The 20,452-nt window shown below is 41.5% G+C and overlaps 1 protein-coding gene and 1 long non-coding RNA gene across 6 annotated transcripts in view; both read left to right on the plus strand.

Annotated features, from left to right (window-relative positions):
• Positions 1-20,452, plus strand: part of ERC1 (ELKS/RAB6-interacting/CAST family member 1) — a 563,354-nt gene that overhangs the window by 529,241 nt on the left and 13,661 nt on the right. The gene's annotated exons all lie outside the window — the stretch shown is intronic.
• On the plus strand, positions 2,325-12,450 carry LOC116859286. The gene is made up of 3 exons (XR_004381124.1): positions 2,325-2,421; positions 3,305-3,311; positions 12,436-12,450. It is a non-coding gene; the product is annotated as an uncharacterized LOC116859286 (long non-coding RNA).

Here is a 20,452-nt window from a genome sequence, read left to right on the forward strand (position 1 = left end):
TCTCTCTTTGCTTAGAGGACCCCTTTCAATATTTCCTGTAGAGCTGGCTTGGTGTTTGCAAATTCTTTCAGTTTTTGTTTGTCCTGGAAGCTTTTAATCTCTCCTTCTATTTTCAATGATAGCCTAGCTGGATATAGTATTCTTGGCTGCATGTTTTTCTCGTTTAGTACTCTGAATATATCATGCCAGCTCTTTCTGGCCTGCCAGGTCTCTGTGGATAAGTCTGCTGCCAATCTAATATTTTTACCATTGTATGTTACAGACTTCTTCTTCCGGGCTGCTTTCAGGATTTTCTCTTTGTCACTAAGACTTGTAAATTTTACTATTAGGTGACGGGGTGTGGACCTATTCTTATTGATTTTGAGGGGGGTTCTCTGAACCTCCTGGATTTTGATGCTTGTTCCCTTTGCCATATTGGGGAAATTCTCTCCAATAACTCTCTCCAATATACCTTCTGCTCCCCTCTCTCTTTCTTCTTCTTCTGGAATCCCAATTATTCTAATGTTGTTTCGTCTTATGGTGTCACTTACCTCTCGAATTCTGCCCTCGTGGTCCAGTAGCTGTTTGTCCCTCTTTTGTTCAGCTTCTTTATTCTCTGTCATTTGGTCTTCTATATCGCTAATTCTTTCTTCTGCCTCATTTGTCCTAGCAGTGAGAGCCTCCATTTTTGATTGCACCTCATTAATAGCTTTTTTGATTTCAACTTGATTAGATTTTAGTTCTTTTATTTCTCCAGAAAGGGCTTTTATATCTCCCGAGAGGGTTTCTCTAATATCTTCCATGCCTTTTTCAAGCCCGGCTAGAACCTTGAGAATCGTCATTCTGAACTCTAGATCTGACATATTACCAATGTCTGTATTGATTAGGTCCCTAGTCTTTGGTACTGCCTCTTGTTCTTTTTTTTGTGGTGAATTTTTCCGCCTTGTCATTTTGTCCAGATAAGAGTATACGAAGGAACAAGTAAAATACTAAAAGGGTGGCAACAACCCCTGGAAAATATGCTTTAGCCAAATCAGAAGAGATCCCAAATCGTGAGGGGGGAGAAAAGGGATAAAAAGAGGTTCAGAAAGAAAAAAAAAAAAAGAAAGAAAGAATAAAGAAACAAATAAAAAAAGAAAACCAATAATGAAAAAATATCAAAAGGAAAAAAATATATTTATATTAGATAAACTAGTTAAAAAATGTTAAAAAAGAAAAGGGTAAAAGTTAAAAAAATTTAGCAGAAGAAGAGAAAAAAATTGAAAAAGAAAAAAAATTAAATTAACTGCAAGGCTAAAGAATCATGGGGAGAAAGCCATGGGTTCCGTGCTTTGCTTTCTCCTCCTCTGGAATTCCGCGGCTCTCCTTGGTATTGAAACTGCACTCCTTGGTAGATGAACTTGGTCCTGTCTGGGTTTCTTGTTGATCTTCTGGGGGAGGGGCCTGTTGTAGTGATTCTCAAGTGTCTTTGCCCCAGGCGGAGATGCCACCGCCCTTACCAGGGGCCAGGCTGAGTAATCCACTCGGGTTCGCTTTCGGGAGCTTTTGTTCCCTGAGCGCTTTCCGTAGAGTTCCGGAGGACGGGAATGAAGATGGCGGCCTCCCAGTCTCCGGCCCGGAGGAGCCGAGAGCCCGGGGCCCCACTCCTCAGTGCGCCCTCAGAGAACAGCGCCCAATTACTCCCGTCACCCTGGCCTCCGGCCGCGCTCCGAGCTCACCAAGCCTGCGACCGGTTCAAGGTAACCCCGAGCTGAGAGTCACTCCTCGGCTCTGTCTCTATAGCCGGCTTCCCCGTTCTAATACCTGCAAGCTCTGCGACTCTCAGACATCCCCGATCCTTCTGTGATCCTGCGGGACCTGAGGCCACACTGACCCCGCGTGGGCTTCACCCCGGTTAAGCCTCTGGAGCGATGTCCCTCAGCAGAACAGACTTTTAAAAGTCCTGATTTTGTGCTCCGTTGCTCCGCCGCTTGCCGGGAGCCGGCCCCTCCCCCCGCGGTCTATCTTCCCTTCGCTTTGGATTCACTTCTCCGCTAGTCCTACCTTTCAGAAAGTGGTTGATTTTCTGTTTCTAGAATTGCGGTTCTTCTTCTCTTTGATCTCCCGTTGGTGTTTGCAATCTTTAGATAAGCTATCTAGCTGATCTCCCGCTAGCTGAAGTAGTCTCAGTCTGCTACTTCTCCGCCATCTTGACTCCTCCCCCTAATAAGTCCTTTTTTGAAAGGTAGAAGATTGTGTAGGCCCATAGCACTATTAAGGTTTTTTTTTTCAACCTGTCAGACTTAATAGGTTGGTAGCTTAATGGTAATTATAGGATAGCTAGATGGCAGAATGTGATGAATTCTTTCTAGGCTCTGCCTTGAAAAGTTCACACAGTGACTTTTTCTGAATTTTGTCAGTCTGCCCCCAAATTTTATACTCTCTGGAGCTGTCTTTAGTTAAGTTTTGATTAGACTGAACTTGATAGATAGGTACATGGATAACAGGCAAGCGTATATACATCAGTGCTACTGGTGTCAGCCTCATGGGAGATGATAAGTGGTAGATTTTAGTTCCTCATTATTTTCAGTTACTATTTTACTAAGACTCTGCCTGATGAGCCCCTATCAACCTCGGAATTTTCTCTTGTTCTAAAATCTTGAACATGAAAAATTCTGACCCTACATCTCTAATCATATCTGGGCTTTCTTAATTTCAGGCTTCCTATCATACTGTGTCCATGTTGTTATCTACGAGAGCAATCTTAAGTATACATATTTTAGGAATCACAAAATTTTTTTGCAGAAGATTGAGAAAACCTATAGTTGCCATTTTTTATGTTATATGTATTTGGTTGCAGTTTTGGTCCATATGTTCTTCTCTGTGTGTGGTTGTACCAAATTATTTTTAATGAAATTTCTTAAGCATTCAGAGTAAGTATAGAGATTAATATAACATCAGCTTTATACTCAGAATTAGCAAATATTACTTTGTTATATCTACTTCAGGGGTTTTTTAATACTAAATATAAAGTCTTTATGCCCCTTCTCAGTTGCATTTTTCCTTTTTCATCTATAGTGGCAATCACTATCCAAATCTGGTGTGCATTTTTTCAGTCTACATTTTTACCTTTTTAATAAAAAACACTTACTTGTTTCCATAAACAACATGTAATATTGTTTAGTGTGATACAAATTTGGAATGAATGATACCAAACTACTTAGGCTATAAATCTTACACCATTTTACATATAATTCTGGAGCCCTAAAGAAGCTTTCTTTGAAAAAATAGATTGAGGTAGTGTCAAAGTAGAATGCTATTATGGTACAAAGTGGCTAGTACTAAGAAGTTTTGTTAAGTTCAATTTTAGATTTGAACATCTTCTCTGTTTATTTTAGTCCCATATTTGACCACTGTCTGTTATCTTCCAGAATCACAGCTCATAATGGCAATTCCAGATCTGTGTTCCCCACACTACGTTTCTACCCACTTCTCCTCCATAAGGTGCCTTCATTTCTTTGCCAGACCCTCTTGCCAGCTCTTGGACAGGAAATCTTGTTAGTGTCTCCCTGAGTCCAGCATTGACTCTAACATATGACAATTTAATCTACTCAAGGAGTTGGGTTATTGGTTCTTGGGGCAAGTATTACAGAACCATGGAGATTGGTGAATTTTCACCTAAAACTTGTCAGTGTATACAGGCAATTAGAGGCTTTAAATTTTCAGACTTATTTCCATTGAGCTCAAGAATTTGGGTCTTGATGTATTTGGGATGGATAATGATGAGTTTAATGCAAGTGTTATGTATGTCTTTAAAAAGATTATATCGAACATACGCTACATATCATCTCCTTGGTTTCAGAAAGATACAACAAAGTGGGACACTCCAGATATTTGCAGGTGCAGATATTAGAAAGACCACACCCCTATATGTAAGCTTTCTCATAGCTGCAAGTGATTGTATCAGACTTTACAATGAGGTGAGGAAACATTTACAAGTCTCCAATGGCTCTCCTATTCATACACTTCTGTGTTGTATAACGTGATTTCCCTGCAACAATGAACAACTTCTCAACTTGTCACCAGCACAGTGGCTCATAGAAAGTGAATGTGGTGACCAGAATGGAGCATAATATTGTTCATGGGTCAAAGTACCCTGATTTGAAGATATTGTATGTATTGTGATTTACACACACTGGCCAGAGTCAATATAGTCACCAAGATTAAATAGATTCGTTTGGGAATGCCTGTAGTTAATTGTACCCACTTTTCAGTATTTTGGCTTGCAGGTGAATGGATACATGCATACATACTTTCTATTTTGAGGACTTCATATTTGAGTCATTCCTTTGGGCTTCTGTCTCTACACTGTACCAGGCATACATTGTTCAAATAATGAATTTAAAGCTACTTCATCTCCAGCTGCGATTTTGTCAAGGTCAGTCAACCACGTAAACTTGGAACAGGTCACATTTGAGATCGTTTGTGGCCAGAGAAAGCTTGTTTTTAAATATCTTGTGTACATGAAAGAACCATTATTTTATCTTTGAGATAATTTTTTCTAGCTCACTTTATTTTTACTTCTTATCATAAAATTAAGAAGTTATATTCACAATATTATATTCATTCAGCTTTGAGGTTAAAGGGAACCATGTTCCAAAAGGATGGAATGAATAATCAGAAATCAGTTCTAAATCTTACAATACTCCAAATTGAGTGAGTAGTCTCGAAGCAATTCTTCTCTGAAGGAATAGAGGATATCAGAATCTCCTGAAGAACTGTCCTCAACTCTGCCTTCCCATCTTCATGATTCTAATAATCAAGGGGAAATGAGGTTAGAGAAAAATAAGGCAAATCTGGAAGTGAGCTCTCAGGCACTGTCAGGAGAGGAGTTTGATTGGTTATATTAGTCTGTAGTGTCTCACAAGATTAAAACAAACTAGGATTCCCCATGGGTCCTCATCTAGGATCAAATTATAAGCTGCATCTTCAACCTCCTTCCGGTATACACAACAGTGAGTTTCATAGGCTTTTTTTTTTTAAACATCTCAACAATATAATAACACCAGAGTTCATTTAAATAGAAATGACTTTAAGGAGATCCTAAATATTGCTGCCCAAATACTGAGATATTCAGGACTCCTTGGAGACATGGTGAGTCTAACGCCGTGTGTGGCATAGCACAACATAAATCTAGAACATCTCACTATACCAGAAAGTAAGGAAGTGCTCCAAGAGTGGTAGAATATGTCAAAAGGACATGGGGCTCTCAATGGCAAAAATTTTGGAGAATGTGAACAACGAAATCAATATTGATAGTAGATTATAACCCATTGAATAAAATAGAAATCTATAAATCTATACTGATATAAATGGATGAACAAAGGGGAGGGAAAGGAAAGCTTTATCCTGTGAGAGAATGTGAGCTAATAAAGGTGGAAGGAATGATGGAATTAGAGAACCACGATTTGGCAACCATCTTAGTAATAACTGCTTTGGGCAAGAATCATCAAGAAATGTGAAAACCAGTAGATAAAAGTTTATATTTGCATAGTCTGAAGGTATCTCTTCATAATAACGTATTTCACTTAGCATAAAACTCTTTTAGTTAATTTACATTGGAAGAACCTAATAAATACCATTTAAACCAAATGACTAAAGTTAACATCACCATTAGTGAGACAAATCAGCATTACATGTTTTCTGATAATATGCACTGAGAAGAACTCCAATTTCTGCCAAACAATATGTAATCTAAATTTAACAATTAGGAAACATACACAAAGTTACATGTAGATATAATAAATGAATGATAAAGCAAAGATAGTGAAATATTAGCAATTAAGTAATCTGTGTGAACGGTTGGACAATTCTTGTATTCTTACAACTTTTCTGTAAGTTTGAAATTTTTTCAAAATAAAAAGAATTAGGGGGGGGCGCCTGGGTGGCTCAGTCAGCTGGGCATCTGCCTTTGGCTCAGGTCATCATCCCAGGGTCCTGGGATTGAGTCCCTCATCGGGCTCCTTGCTCAGTGGGGAGCCTGCTTCTCCCTCTGGCTGCTGCTCCCCCTGCTTGTGCTCTCTCTTTCACTGACAAATAAATGAAAAATTGTTTTAAATAATTTAAATAAAATTTTAAATAAAATTTTAAATAAAATTAAATTTAGGTCAGTATCAACTAAGTATTAAATAAAATTAAAATTTAGGTCAGTAAATATGGGGTTCAGATTTTCATCATCTTGTGAAAATGGAGATGCCTAAGAGTATTGAAAATATTAAGAAGTGTCTAGACAACTCCAAAATATTACCTATAGGCAGCAACAAGATGATATAATCAGTTACAGAATGGACTTTTTGTATATTGACTGATTCAGTGTGGGGTAGACATTATAAGAAGGCAGTCTTTAGTTAAACAACAACAAAAAATCTTAACTAGATCTGTCAGAAAAAAAAAAAGGACAGCTGTATATGAAATCAGTTCTTCACTGGAGGAGAAGCTGCTCAGTTGGATTATACAAGGAATTCAGCACTGGGAGAGGATTTGAGTCAGATTATTTGTAAGGTTGGTTTTTCACCCCCACCAACCCTGATAGTCTATTATTGTAACATAAACAGCCTCCCAAAATTTTAGAACTGTATTTGAATGTGACATTGTAGCTCAAGCAAAAAATGGAATAATTAGGGGTGTCTGGGTGGCTCAGTGGGTTAAAGCTTCTGCCTTCGGCTCAGGTCATGATCCCAGGGTCCTGGGATCGAGCCCCACATCAGGCTCTCTGCTCAGCAGGAAACCTGCTTCCTCCTCACTCTCTCTCTCTCTGCCTGCCTCTCTGCCTATTTGTGATCTCTGTCAAATAAATAAATAAAATCTTTAAAAAAAAATAAAATAATTAGAAGACTTAAAAAGAGGAAGATAGAAATATTTAAAAAAATAAACAACTGTTGCAAAAGGGCAGCTTACATAGAAAAAATAAAGGTATAGAACTCAATTATAGGGTGAAGGCTTTTGTCTAAATGGTGAGGAAGCCTGTATTTCTCCTTTTTTCTATTTCTTCTGAGGGCAAAATGAGAGAATATGTTAAATTACGTAAAGAAATATTTCAGTTAAACAGGGAAGGATCTGTGAACATGGAATAAATTTCAAAGGGCTGTGGTAGAATTTCCTTTCAGAGAGATTTAAAAATTAACATTAAATCTAGACATTTAGTGCCCCTCCCTCACCCCATCATACTTGTCAATATTATGCCCATTTGACACAGATCGTCTCATGCTATCAGTAAATATATATAGCCTATATATTGAATGATTGAATATTTTTAAAAGCAGGGGTTTTCATTTTTAAAACTTTAATTAAAAGCCCTGAAATTTTAGGTAAAGCCAGTGTTTTGGGTTCTAAAACTGTGCCTTTGTAAACAAGGATTAGCAATGGGTAGTTGTTTTAAGGACTTTAATTAAAAAATGTGTTTTAATTTCAGATATTAGCCACATGCATATATATAGCTATAAGTACCCTCACTTTAGCAGGCATAGAAATGTAAAACACCAAACATAACAAAAATTTTTTAAAAATTGGACTTTATCAAAACTTTAAACTTGTGTTCATCAAAATACTGGGAGAAAAGTATCCACCGTGTGTGAGTGTGCGTGTTAAGCAAAGGACTTCCATGAGAAGATATTTTAAAAGTCTATAAAAAAAAGATAAAATAATAAAATTTTTAAGCAGGGAGAAGACTTGATTGAATAGACACTTTACAAGAAGAAGATACACAAATTAGACACATAAAAAATGCTCACACAGATGAAAGCCACAATGAGATTGTACTACAGTCCCACAAAAAATGGTTGAAATTAACAAAACTGGTAATACTGGTTGTTAGTTGGGGATGTGGAACGACTGGAACTCTGAGAAATTGCTGGTGAGAATTTAAAGTAGTACACGACTTTGGGAAACTGTTAGGCAGTTTCTTATTAAGTTAGATATACTCCTATAACTCAAGAGAAGTGTCCACAAAAAGATGTATACAGGAGTGTTCATAACAACTTTATTTGTAAAAGCCCAAAACTGGAGACAGTACATGTGTTCATTGATAAAATAGATATTTTTAATTATTTTGTGTCATGTAATGGAAACTAAACAATAAACGACAGTGAACCAATACAAGCAACTTTACAAATGAACCTCAGAAACACTCTCAAGCAAAGGAAGGCAGATACAAAATAAAATGTAATTAATGTATGATTTCACTTATATGACAATTTATGAACAGGGTAAACAATCTATGGTGGTAAAAATTAGAACACTGGTTACCAAAGGAATTGACTAAAAAAGAGAGTATGAGAGACTTTCTGGGATGTTGAAAATGTTGTATAGTTTGGTTGTGGAGACAGTTTATGTGAGCATATGGATTTATCAAAATTCACCAAATTGTACACTTAAAGATCCATGCATTTCACAATATGTCAATGATAGTTAAATTAAGAGGAAAACAGAGGGCGTCTGGCTGGCCCAGTCAGAAGAGCATGTGACTCTTGATCCTTGGGGTCGTGAGTTTGAGCCCCATGTTGGGCATGGAGCCTACTTTTAAAAAATAACTCTTTTTTAAAAGTTAATAAAAAATGAAAACAGGAAAAGCATACCCCACTACCAGTCTCTTTTTAACTTATTAAAGCAGTTTGACTGATAAGCAGCATCTGCTAAAAAGCTAAAAATGGAATTGCTCCTTAGAGTGCAAATTCTTTTTTTCCACCATGAATGCCAGCCTCCCATCAGGGGCCCGACCACACTGGAATGAACTTGTATCAGCCAGCCTGCTCTGTGGGTCATGGAGCTTTGGATTCCAGCTCCCTTTCCCAGCGCTCTGTCCCATTTTTTAATTTCCAGGGAAGTATTGTTCTAAAACTTGGCTCAGACCTTGTCCTCTCCTTGGATTCCTTCTTCCATTTGTTTTCTTGATTTTGATCAATCACTCTTTGGCTTATATCCCTCTCTTTTCGAGGTGGTGAATCGGGGGGGTTTAATGCTGGGGCAGTATTGGGCACAGAACCTAGAAGTCATCTCCCTCACTCAGGGAAGGCATCAATCACCCGTCACAACATGACGTTTCATTCTTCTCTCTTGAATGCATTTGCACAGATTGTTGTCCCACACAAGTGAGCCAAATGGACTTATGAGCTATTGGGGGGCAGGAGATGGGGGCAGCAGGAAGGGAAAATAAAGGGACAAAGAAAAAGAATGGTTCTTTGTGGGGCAACAAACTTTGTTCTGGTTCCCAGCCTGACTGTTTCTGATCTGGTTTTCTTCTTTCTGGGATGTTTGAACTTGTTTCCTCAGCTCCGATGTTGAACTCTTGTCCAAAAAACTAAGAGCAGCAGAGTGTGAGAGGCTGAGAGAGGCAAGGCCAGCCATCCAGCAAAAATAACTGCAGAGCTGTGAAGATAAATGTGTGTCTGTATCGAACTGGGCTTGAGAATGGGTGTGTGTGTGTGTGTGTGTGTGTGTGTGTGTGTGTCTTAACAAATTTATGAGAAACACCCTGTGGAGTAGCCTCACTGCTTCTCTCCCTCTGCTCTCACACAGTCTGGCACTTTCTCCTCCCTCTGACAGCTGCCATTAACCTTTTTCTGCAAAGAGCAGAGTATCTTGCCAGTTGGATGTTGGAAATCTGGCAGAGAAAAGCTTGTTCAAAAAAAGGGGGTAGGAAGATAGGGAAGAGCTCGGCAGACACCACAAGAGAGGATGGGGGCTGGCAGGGTGCTAAGCTGGAGCACAGGACACAAAACTGTTGCCTTACATCTGATAAAACCCCCAAAAGCTGAGTTGGGGAAAGGAAGAAGAAATGAACATTTGAATACAGAGGCGGTAAGGACCTCTTACGTAGCCGAAAGGACACAGGTACTAAGTTTTATTTGCAGCTCCCCAAACTCCCAAAACTACAAGCTCTGTGCAGAATGTAGAATAATCTTGCTTGTGGAGAGAGAGAGAATATTAAGAGACCCAGCTAGACCAAAACTTTTTTTGATAGAAAAGATCCCTCCAACCATTTCCTTTCTTAACTTGTCTCAGAGAAGGGAACTTCTCCTTTCTGTTTTGTTGCAGGTCTTTCCCTCCTCTTCTTGACTAGGAAAGCTCTCGGTCCTCATTACTGGGGCCTACCCCCAACAAGCCTGGACTAAAAAGTGAGCATAAAACACCTACTCTGAGTTCACCTCATGTGTCCTTGGCTTTGCAGCGAAAAAGGCAAGAATGTTTTTTTAGTCTCGTTTTTATTAGCTTGGTCTTGCACTGGACTCTTCAAAGTTCTAAAATATGAATATGGAATATTTTGTTAATTACAAAGCTCTGTATTTATAGAGATCTTAATGTTTTCTAGCTGCCCTAATTGCATTTTTTCCCTCTGTGTTTAAAGTATTCCCATGGGAGAAGAGGTTAATACTCCTAATATCCTAGAGCTCCTGTAGAAGCAATTATTTACCATCTTGGGATTTTAATGAGTCTTGACAATTACTACAGTCCGGTATATTGAACACAGGTCTGTCGTCTCCGGTGTCATCTTACAGAAGTAATGCTTCTCCAACTAAGCAAGGAGAAAATTAATCCTGTGGATACAAAACAAAACAAAATAAAACAAAAAAACCCATGACCAGCCTAGACAGTGCAAACTTTAAAGCCAGTGGAACTTAGAAACTTTGGAAATGACAATTTTTTGGTCTAGTCAGAGCATTTGAAATAAATGGCCCTTAGCTTTCTTCCAAACTATTTAATTCCTTACCAGTGGTTTGGTGGGACAGTCCAGAAATAGAAGTAACTTAAATTTTTTATGGGTAGTATCTCCTGTGGTGTATGCCAGGGGCTCTCAGCCATGTTTGTGCCCCAACACCCCAAAAGGATACAAGGCTCCTATGGTAACAGGGCTAGGTGCAACAATAATTCTCTCAGGGAAACCTGTTTAAACTTAGGAAAAAACAAAGGTGTGGGACTGCACCCCTCTCGAGTGGGGCATGATCTCTTAGGTGTAAACTCAAAAGGGTACCCTGAAATATAAGCAGTCTTCAGTCTCCATACAGGCAGTACTGTCATTCCTGACTTGGTTTCTTGTGTCCCATAACTTAACGCTCCACTTCCGGAGAGTAGGGGGAAATGCTGCCACAACCTCCCTTCCTGTATTAGTCACTCGTCTGAGGAGGCCCTGCTACGTGAATGAGCCAGCCCTCCTCAGCAGCCACTGGCTGCCGTTCTAGCTATTGCTGTTACTCCCTGGGCCTCTAAGAGAACCTCCTGCACCCCTTATAGAATGTCCTGCTGCTGGAGCCGCCACCATAGAATGAGGTTTTCTGCCAAGCAGAGATGGGACTGGGCCACACTCACTTGCCACTGCAGCAAGCAAAGACGTATTTCTGATGTCTGGAGTTAGAACCCGGAAGGGATCTTCCAACATGTAAAATGTTATGAATGGTGGTTAAGTTCTACGACCCCATATACCAACAATACTGTATTTGTTTGCAGAGTTGCCATAACGAAATACCACAGACAGGGTGGCTTGAACAACAGTAACTCATTTCTTACAGTTTTGGAAGCTAGCAGTCCAAGATCAAGGTGTGGGCAGGGTTAGTTCCTCCTGAGGCCTCTGTCCTTGGCTTGCAGACGGCCGCCTCCTCGCTATACCCTGACACGGCCTTTCTTTCCTTCAGTGTGCACACATCCCTGGTGTCTCTGGGTCCAGATTTCCTCCCCTTCTTCACAAGGACACCAGTCGTTGCAACCAGACGCCCCCTAACAAACTCATCTGAACTGTTACCTCTTTAAATACACCTCTTTAAGTACACCTCTTTAAGTCTCTGCCTGTAGGCACCTTCTGAGGCTATGGGATTAGAGCTTCAACATGTGAGTTAGGGGAGGGAGCATGATTTGGCCCATAACAGGCATTATGGGTCAGTAGTCTCGTGGGGACTACTTGGGAACCTAACTACCACTTAGGTAATTGTTTCTGGGTTTCAGACAACCGACTTTCAAACAGACTCTGGAAACGGCATTCCAAATAAATCATGGGGCCCTGCCTATTAAAAGGTAGGGGGGTACTGCACAGTCAGTTACTCACATCCACTAATTACAGAGTATTCCCTCAGGGAGGTTGCAGGGCATGCTGATGACTTCAGTCCAGAATACTGTATGAAAAGAACTTAGTAACTGGACCGTTCTTAAAAACCTGTGTAATCTACATAAAGGCACATAAAACATGAAGCAGATACTTGTTTGTGAATGAGTGAGATCAGGAACTTTCTGGAGGTATTCTTCTACATGGTGTAAATGCTATCTTACTGCTTTGTCTACTAATTTTTATATGAGAGACCACCTAGACACAAAAGCAAATCTCACTAGCTGGGATACGCCCTTCTGGAGAAAGCGGAACCTTTAATTTTAACACTTAATATATCTCGCTGTAATTGCAGTGATGATCAGGAGCCCTAAAGATTAGGTTTTGAGGGGCGCCTGGGTGGCTCAAGTCAGTTAAGCATCTGCCTTCGGCTCAGGTCATGATCCCAGGGTTCTGGGATGGAGTCCCACATGGGGCTGCTTGCTCTGCGGGGAGCTTGCTTCACCCTCTCCCTCTGCCTGCTGCTCCCCCTGCTTGTGCTCACTCGCTCTCTCTCTCTCTCTGTCTCTCTCAAATAAATAAATAAATCTTTAAAAAAAAAAGATTAGGTTTTGATTGATGAATTAGGTTTTAACATTATCAGACTAAAAACCCTTACCCTTTTTTTTTGAGAATTTATTTTTAGGTAATCTCTGTACAACCCCAAGATCAAGAATCACATGCTCCACTGACTGAGTCAGCCAGGCAACCCTACTCTTACTCTTTTCTTTTTTTAAAGATTTTATTTATTTATTAGAAAGAGCATGAGGGGGTAGGGGAGGGCAAAGGGAGAGGGAGAAGCAGAATCTTCACTGAGCAAGGAGTCCAATGCAGGGCTCCATCCCAGGACTTCGGGATCATGACCTGAGCTGAAGGCAGACACTTAACTGACTGAACCACCCAGGCGCCCCTAATCCTACCCTTTTCTTTTAATTATTTTTATTAACATATGTTATTTGCCCCAGGGGTACAGGTCTGTGAATCATCAGGCTTACACAGTTCACAGCACTCACCATAACACATACCCTCCCCAATGTCCAGCAACCCTCAGTTTGTTTTGTGAGATTAAGAGTCTCTCATGGTTTGTCTCCCTCCTGATCCCAACTTGTTTCATTTTTTTCCTTCCCTACCCCGCAAATCCACCACTCTGCCTCTCAAATTCCTCATATCAGGGAGATCATATGATCATTGTCTGTCTCTGATTGACTTATTTCACTAAGCATAATACCCTTTAGTGCCATCCATGTTGTCGCAAATGGCAAGATTTCATTTCTTTTGATGGCTGCATAGTATTCCATTGTGTGTGTGTATATAGATAGATAGATAGATAGATATACCAAATCTTCTTTATCCATTCATCTGTTGATGGGCATCTAGGCTCTTTCCATAGTTTGGCTATTGTGGACATTGCTGCCATAAACATTTGGGTGCATGTGCCCCTTCAGATGACTACATTTGTGTCTTTAGGGTAAATACCCAGTAATGCGATTGCTGGGTCATAGGGTAGCTCTATTTTCAACTCTTTGAGGAACCTCCATGCTGTTTTCCAGAGTGGCTGCACCAGCCTGCATTCCCAGCAACAGTGTAGGAGGGTTCCCCTTTCTCCGCATTTGATGTAATCCCTAAGCCAAAGGTCAGGTGCTAATATCCTATTGTCAACTTAACAGGAGAGAATGATATGATAGTGGCTTAGAAGTAGTAGGCTGGAATGTTTGGTAAAGCTCCTGCCTATGTGCCTGAAATTTCACTGTTCAGTTTATTCCTTTGAATCAGTTATTCCTCCAAAGTACTGCTTTTTTAAATGCAGATATTTCTAGGAAGGATAGCATATTAACATCATCACCTTTGCCTGCCTGGGTACCTGAACAACAGAATAAGAACAGTGAGTAATTGGGGAAAGTTCAAGAAAGGACCAAATTGTCAGATTTTTTTTTTAAGATTTTATTTATTTATTTGACAGACAGAGATAGCAAGTAGGCAGAGAGGCAGGCAGGGGGGCGGGGGGGAGCAGGCTCCCCGCTGAGCAGAGAGCCCGATGCGGGACTCGATCCCAGGACGCTGGGATCATGACCTGAGCCAAAGGCAGAGGCTTAACCCACTGAGCCACCCAGGTGCCCCAAATTGCCAGATTAAAAACTAGATTAATCTCCTTCTCAGTGTAACCCAGGCCTGGTGATAAACATCATTGTACTTCAGATTCTCTTATTTTAGGCTATTTGATACATCTAGAGTATATGGGAAATCACACCAATCTTTTACACGTATTTAGCCTAAATTCGAACTAGTTAGATATTATTCCTAAAAGTACATTTACCACAGATGGATGTTAGGAAGCATCTAGCAGAAAGGTAGGAAATCATCATAAGGTACTGGGTTTTTTCCTAGCATCCTGTGTGATGAGACACAGAGAAGACAATGTAAAGTCTTCATGAGATCTGAAAAAGTCCTCTAACTAGAAGTAGCCTGCAGACTTCCAGTTGGGGATCACTGTTCTAATGGTATTTTGTCAGGAGTGAGCTATATTTATTCATAGATAAAGTTGGAGAGAATTTAGAGATCTTCAAATCTCCCCGCACCCTTCTTTTTTTCTTTTGCTCACGAGAAGGCTGCGGCCAAAGAGGTTAACTGACTTGCTCAAGATGCTAAAGCTAAGTGGCACCATAGGGACTGGACATTTCAAACTTTTTTCCACTATTGCACCCTTTGGAAGAAAACCCTCTCAGCCGGTCAGAGGAGGCCCTGCTAATAACAGTCTTCTCCCACAGCAATGTGACTTTTTTTGAGGGAGAAAAGTACATGGTAGACCACTTAATATATCTGCTAAGAAGTTTCTGTAACCTCTGTCAGGGCTGCAGCTTTGCCAGCATCCCTGTTGCTCCCTGCACACACTGCTGAACCCTTAGCATTCAGCTCTTATGTACCATCTAGGGTAGTGCAACCCGCAGGCAGCAGTCCTGTAGGCACTGGGGATACTTAGAAAGACCCCCATGCGGGACTTGCTAGGTTCTGTGTGGTGAGATAATCCCATGACTTCTCCATCTTCTCTTGAAGAACTGGCTTTCTCACTTGGCTACTTCTGAAGGTTGAGCTCCCCTCCCTCTCCAACTGCCTCCTCAGGAGGAGACGTAGAGCAGAAAGATCTGGTGAGCCTTCTCACCTTCAGTAAGCTGGGTGAAACTTCCCAGAAGTACTTGCTTTGGTGTGGACTTTCCTTTTCAGGCTTGGTCATTCCTTCCATGCGGAAATGGAGCTGGGTGAGGCCACTGGAGCTCTGGACTGCTGTGGCTTCGCCTACACTTTCTGGGGAGCCGTGCTCATGAGTGTGGTGAGCCTAAGCGTTCACTGAGCCAGGTTGGACTGGAAATGTCCCTGGAGTCTCTCATTCTCACCCTTCTTCACCTAAGTAAACACTGACTGCAAAATTTTTTGAGCATTAGGAGGCTACGGGAATATTTTTCTTTTCTTTCAACCCCAACCATCCCCAAGAACTTTCAAATCACATCACATATTTTCTTCCCTTTAGCAATCCAAAATTAGTTACATACAACTCCAGACCCCTACCTCATCCCCAACCTTCTCCATGTCACGAGACCTGATTTACTGTATCCCTGTATTATGCTTGCCCCTCACAACTACTCATGGTCCTCCATAAGATGGCCACGCGTACCCAGGGGAACCACTCAGAACCGCCCACATGACTCCAGAGCCTTGCACAGTAATGGCACCCTTTCCAAGGCCCTTCTGAATTACTGGGCCAGCAACTTGTACCATACTCAGGGTCATTTTGTCATCTCACTAAGGAGTCAGGAGACACCACCCAGGCAATGTATCAGGTTGGCAATTAAAAAAATAAAATACTCAAGCAAGATCCATAGTTTCCTGTGGGAGGCTTTCTAGTCTCTCCCTGCCACACTCATCCCAGAATCAGATCCAGGTGCTGGAAACAGCAGACAGCAGTCCCGGACATAGAGTGTGCACATGCCACTGTGGTGAAGGAAATTTCCTTCTCTCTTCCTGCTCGGCCAGAGCGATGAGCTGGAACTGGCTCAGGCTTTGAGCTGGTTTAGCATTAAAATCTCAGCTGCAACAAAGCCTTGTTCTTACCGCCCTGACAGTTTTCAGCATTAGATTTCTTATTAGTTGTTTGGGTTTTTTTTTTTTTTTTTACCCTCTCCCTTTTGACACTTTTCTTTTCTGAGAGCCAAACCAAATATGCTGGGCTGGCTAGCTAGCCTGTCTGTGTCTGCGATTCCCAGAACTCCGCTGCTGTTCTGATGGATCCCTTTGGCAAGGAGGGAAATATTTCTCCATTTTGATAATGACAGGCCCTTAGTTTTAACGTCTCTATTTATGTCAGTTAACAGATTCTAAGAGATAATGTGAGATACTACCAATCAGCTAAGGCAACCATATGAAAATTCTGCCTAGCTGGAAAATATGGTTCTTTGTTTATAAAACTCTACACTTTCTCCAGCCTCAAGTAATTACCTCAGTCAGTCTTTGGACTGGTAAAGCCTTGTGCAGACCATCCCATCCATCTCTGTGCCTCAGGTGTCTGCTTCATGTGAGCACCCCACCCAGATGGGTAACTGGCTGGTTGGGCTTAAAGGCTAACACACAACCGGTCCTGAGGTAAACACTTCTGTTGGTTGAATCTCTGCCAGCCGCTGTACCTTCTTACTCCTTCGTTGTCTGACTTGCTTGCAGGTCTAGAGAATTAGTAGTAGTAGTTCTAGTAGTTCTTAGCTCACTTCCAGGCTTATGATTCTCAGGTTCAGAGTCAGTAGTTCTACTGTTTGATGTTTTGTTGGGGAGGGGATTAGTGTAGAAAACTAAGTTATATTCTTCATATTAATGCAGGTTCACTAAAATTCTTAACTACTTATTTCCGTCAGAGCTAGGGAGCTTCTGGCACTGAAGGATTTTCAAAGCCACAGCTAAGAAAGAGAGCAGCTCCTGAGTTGCTTTTGTTATTATTTTCTTTTTAACCTTTTAAAAGGAAAGGTAAAAATACATAGAGAAATCTAGCTACCCCAAGGCATATGGCATACATTCATTCAATAAATATTTGGGGAGCACCTACTATGTGCCAGGCATAACATGCTCTTGAAAGTACTAGAAAGGGGCGCCTGGGTGGCTCAGTGGGTTAAACCTCTGCCTTCGGCTCAGGTCATGATCTCAGGGTCCTGGGATTGAGCCCCACATCGGGCTCTCTGCTCAGCAGGGAGCCTACTTCTCTCTCTCTCTGCCTGCCTCTCTGCCTACTTGTGATCTCTCTCTGTCAAATAAATAAATAAAATCTTAAGAAGAAAAAGTACTAGAAAATTCTAGAAAGTAATTTATGATTTTCTTGCTCTGAGAGGCTTAAGTACCCAGGGTTCCCTCCTACCCTGATGCTTTAGTCATGGGGGAATGAAATGAGGAAGTCCCTTTGGTGATATAAAACCAAATGAATCTTGGGGAGATCTCTGTTGTACTGCTCAGCAGTGGAATTTTTTTTTTTTTTAAGATTTTATTTTTATTTATTTGACAGAGAGAGATCACAAGTAGGCAGAGAGGCAGGCAGAGAGAGAGGAAGGGAAGCAGGCTTCCTGCTGAGCAGAGAGCCCGATGCGGGGCTCGATCCCAGGACCCTGAGATCATGACCTGAGCCGAAGGCAGCGGCTTAACCCACTGAGCCACTCAGGCGCCCCTCAGCAGTGGAATTTTGAGTGTGGATCATGTATATACAGGCCCCCTTAGTGGAATGGAGCTAAACTCTTGTTTTTATTACGCCATTTTGTTTAAGATTCATCATGGAGGAGCAGCAACATATTACTTACTGTTGGCCTAAAGCAACAAATAGCCTTTCCTTCCTTTTTTTTTTTTTAAGATTTTATTTTTTTATTTATTTACTTATTTGAGAAAATGCGAGAGAGCACAAGGCAGTAGTGGGGGACAGAGTGGGAGGGAAAGGGACAAGCAGATTCATGCTGAGCATGGAGCCCGATGCCAGGCTCAATCCCATGACTCTGAGACCCCGAGACCATGACCCCAGCCAAAATCAAGAATCGGCCACCATCCAACTGAGTCACCAAGGTGCCCCTGGCCTTTCCTTCTTACGAGAATAAAATCAGACATTGCCTGACAAAGGAGCTCATTACAAGTTAGGGAGAAGAAGGCCCCATAGCAACCTCATGATCGTGACCACTTCCACTCAGCATTGCACAGAGCCCAAAGCCATGGTGGCTGTTGCTTCAGGCTCCACATGCCAAGCAACTGGGGCAGATGGAGACCTCAGGAAAAAAAACTATAGGAGATTCAACCTACAAGCTCAGACTTGAAAATACCGAGGAAGAAAGAATTTTGGGGTTAGTCTTAATCTGTGGGAAATAATCATAGGACAGAAACTTCAAAAGTAACTTTAATTCTCCCTGGTGCTAAATGCTAGAGGAACCCTACAGAGTGAAACAGTGGCCTGAAAAAACCTGCCAAAAAGTAAATGACCAGACAAGCAATACCCACCATGTGCTCAGATCCCTCTGACCACATGTACTTTATGTTTTATTAACAGGTATTGTGGCAAAAGGCATTTTATTTTATTCTAGTTTTTCGAAAATCCAAACTCAGAAGTTCTTTCATGTCTTCAAACTCCTAAGCAGATGTGGTTGAACAGCCAGCTAATTGGGGCTGGGGGGCGCTAGCCCGGGTCTGGCTGGGGTAGAAAACCATTTCATCTTGATCCGTCACCTCCAAAAGGCTCCAATTATCATGCCAGTTACCACCTCAGACCTCATGGCCTATGCATCCTGGGACCTAGCTGTTAAAAACCTCAAGTTCAGATTCTTGTCTGCTTCGACCAAACTGAGCATCTCTGTATAATTTCCTGCCCACCGCAAAACCATCCTCAGAAAGGAATTAATCTGAGTCACGGCCAACCACAACTGAATTCATTCAGTTACATCTCTTGTAACCATATCCCTTCTTCATATGCATCCATCCACCCTCTTCTTTCATCCCCCCCCCCACCGCCGACTGTGACTGTGAATAGAGCTCTTTACCTTGAAATCTATTTTCTCTCCTTTAAGACTGCCTAATTTTGTGAATTTCTCTTAGCTCTCCCTGTGCCTTTACTTGGCTATGAAGAGATATAGTAGCTATTCTGAAATCATGACCTGTGCTGGGCAGTGAATGTTCTGGGGCAATTTCCCTGAACCAGTCAGCCCATCCCTCTGCTGCAGTTCTCGTCGTCCATTCAGCCCAGCTATGTTCCTTATTCTTCACACCCTCAGCTCTGTTCTCTGACAGACAACCATCCTAGCATTGAAAGCAGGAAGGGAACTCGGTTTGTTTCCCCTTACTGCCAGCCTTTTATAACAATGATTTTGGATGGGTGTGATGCTATAGAACATCGTCTCTGAAATACCTCCGTTTCTTTCTGAGCTTCCCTGTCCGCTCGTCTCCAGAGCAGTGATGGCGGCTGAAGCATTCTCTCCTCCCCTTATGTTCACACACTTCCAGTGTGTGTTGCTTCGAGCACTCAGAGTGAGTAACTTTTGCATTTGTGATTCTTGGCTCGAGTCCCTCTAGAAATCATATTACTACTCTGAGTTCAGGGAGGGCTGGAATAGCTACTAAGAACAGAATACATTATAATAACATTCAGCAGACAAAGCCAGAAAACTCTGGCCAGAGACCACCTTAGTATCCTTTACTTGGCCCATATTCCATTTTCTGAGAACTTTAAACCAAGTGAGATGCCACTGTGTACAGTTTACGTGCCCCGCTGTAAGGTCTGCATCATCACATCGTCTTGTTTTTGAGATGCTTCACATTTTATCTTAAAAAGCTCTTTGGAGAGTTACCAGTGTTTTCCCTCAGTCACCAGCTTCGGGCAGGATATTTTTGCTAGGCAGTATTGGATGTAAAAACCTGTCAAGGAATTTGAAGAAGAGTTGGGGAATTAAACAAATAGCCAACTGTTGAAACATGAGACCAAATTAATACTTTAGCAATAGTTACCTCTGAACAGAGAAGGCTTCACAGAGAGAAGAGCCTATTGCGCTCAGTCGTGAAGGGGGAATAACAGGGAACATGGGTGTGTAGGAGGGAAGGTTGTCTGCATTCTAGGATGAGGGAAACACGTCAAAATAAAAGCAAAGATGAGGGCATGTACCAGGAGGCTGTATGCATTTGGCAGGGCTATCCCAGGAGGTGAATTTGGGAAGGTAAGATGGGGTCAGATTGGACTCTGTTTTGTAAGTAGGAAATCATTTAAGATACTGGAGGAGGAGGCGAGAATCTAAGCCAGCCTGTTTTTAGGAAGAGTGTTCTCACAAGCCAAGACTAATCTGCTTATGAAGCTATTACAGTAAGCAAGGGGCGCCT

The sequence above is a fragment of the Lontra canadensis genome, unplaced genomic scaffold (genome assembly GCF_010015895.1).
Source record: "Lontra canadensis isolate GAN:19392208 unplaced genomic scaffold, GSC_riverotter_1.0 scaffold153, whole genome shotgun sequence".
Taxonomy (NCBI): Eukaryota; Metazoa; Chordata; class Mammalia; order Carnivora; family Mustelidae; genus Lontra; species Lontra canadensis.